General features: G+C 39.2%; 1 protein-coding gene across 1 annotated transcript in view; it reads left to right on the top strand.

The window, feature by feature from the left end:
* Positions 1 to 488, top strand: part of LOC110534569 (zeta-sarcoglycan) — a 323,045-nt gene extending 322,557 nt beyond the window's left edge. The window contains exon 8 of the mRNA XM_090187849.1: positions 1 to 488. This exon is cut by the window's left edge and continues 1,940 nt beyond it. The gene's annotated coding sequence lies outside the window, so the exon portion shown is untranslated.
* The last annotated feature ends 1,737 nt before the right edge of the window (positions 489 to 2,225 follow it).

Raw genomic sequence — 2,225 nt, 5'->3', positions numbered from 1 at the left:
CTCCCAAACAAAGAAGAAAAATCAGGAATCCCTTGAAAAATGAGGCTTGGGGAAAAAGTCCCTTCTTCCAAAATTTTGATGGAACAAAAAAACGATATGAAGTGACAATTTTGTTTTCTCCTTTTTTTCTATTTTTCTATCGTTCTCAGACGGGGAATGAGTGTTGCGCCGCCGCCGGGCCGAACTTGAACCGAGAGATTTGCGTGGACTGATTTGTTTTTCTAAGAAAGCGATACACAGGTGCCTTTGCTATTGTTGGTAAAGCACATCACCTCCAACGTTTCATCCTCTTCAATGGACCATCGTTAACTCACTGGAAAACTAACTGTCTCTGGCTTAAAGCCTTGTCCAAATCTCTATACAGACTTCAAGTACAGTTCTTTTTTTTCCCTCTGATGTTTTCTTGATAAAAAAAAGCACAAAATTATGCCATGTATATAACAATACCAATAAAATGAAAAATAAAACTATATTGTTTTATAAACACATCCTGAATCTGGGAATGCTCCAGGGTTGACTTTCTACTTTTTAATTTGAAGTGCTATGGTCATGTGTATGTTCTACATTTTGAGGTTGTGGCCAACTTCCCTGCTCTGAAATCATGGTCTAATGTAACATATAAAGTAATATTACCACAAAGTACAGTGATTCTCCTTTGTCTGTCAGAGCTGAATCACTAATCACTATCACTTATTTTACCAGGTAAGTTGACACAACACATTCTCATTCACAGCAACGGCGTGGGGAATAGTTACAGGGGAGAGGAGGGAGGATGAATGAGCCAATTGGAAGCTGGGGATGTTTAGGTGGCCATGATGGTATGAGGGACAGATTGGGAATTTAGCCAGGACACCAGGGTTAACACCCCTACTCTATGATAAGTGACATGGGATCTTTAATGACCACAGAGAGCCAGGACACCCGTTTAACGTCCCGTCCAAAATATGGCACCTTACGTAGGGCAATGTCCCCTTCACTGCCCTGGGGTAGCATCACCATGGAAAGTATTCGACTACAAATAAAAATATTTTAGGCTTTTAATTCTATTGAACAATACAGACTTCTCATATAAGGTTGGTATACCCAATCTGATGTTTATTTGATTAGGATGATATACTAATTTTACCCTCACAGGACTCCAGTACGTACGTCCCACTTCTGCCACATTAAGGTGACCTCATACAGCCTCCATCCAATCAGGATGCCCTCTGACAGTAGCAACAGCAACGTTTGGCCAGTCTGGAAACAACAGTTGGGTTTGTTGTGAGATGGGACTGGGGCCAGGATTCAAACCAAATGTGCCGACATTGCACTACACTTGACTTTTATTGAAGGTAATTTCACTGACTTTCACAGAGATCGTATTTGCGGTAAACACAGCAGATACCGGCGTAAACATAAATGACCTTTTTCAAGTCAAATGTAGTGAGGTGTTGGAGCCTTGTGGTTTGTTTGAATCCCCTTCCCAGTCTCTTTTGAGTCTTGGTCAAAAGTAAGGAAACTGGGGAGAGTTTATAGTTATGATATTTAACTATCCAACTACAAACAATATGGACACAATATGTTATGAAAGCATTAAGTGGATACATTGATTTAAAAAGAGAAAAAGCTATTTATTCAAATTCACATGTATGTAAATACACAACCACATGTTTTAATAATGATTTAAAGGTATATATAAATATATATATATATTCTTAGATTTTATGCAATGTGTTTGTAAGACTGTTGTAAAATGGCAATATTATCCAATGACAAAATGTGTTTTGAGTTTTATTTCCTGTTGTACGCTAACTGTTTTCCTGCTTCCTTTGCATCCACACCAGAAGGTTGAAGATCATGACATAGAAACTTACAAGGTGACTCCGGTCACAGCCATAGCCTTTGGTCGATTCATCAAGGGGTGGTATGAGAATAACGGTGGACATAATTAAACGTCTTTATTTGGGAGAAGAAATGTAAACGTTCTGCCATTGGTTTGTTCCCCACGGCAGTTACGTATACTGCACAGTAGATGACATGAAACGGTCAGCAGTGAGTAGTCATTTTAAAAGACTTCAATCTCAACAATGCCACCAGGCCAGGGCCTAACATGTATTTAAAACCAGAGTGAAACAACAGTGGGTCAGTTTCATTGTCAGTTAGACACTCGCTCCACTTTGCTTTTAAAGCCGCCAATGTTCTCCACTTGATCATATCAAATGTCACTTTTTCATCGTCTGTTT

Source organism: Oncorhynchus mykiss, chromosome 10, assembly GCF_057628025.1.
Source record: "Oncorhynchus mykiss isolate SJ-2025 chromosome 10, ASM5762802v1, whole genome shotgun sequence".
Taxonomy (NCBI): domain Eukaryota; kingdom Metazoa; phylum Chordata; class Actinopteri; order Salmoniformes; family Salmonidae; genus Oncorhynchus; species Oncorhynchus mykiss.
This window is presented reverse-complemented; position numbering and strand designations above follow the sequence as displayed.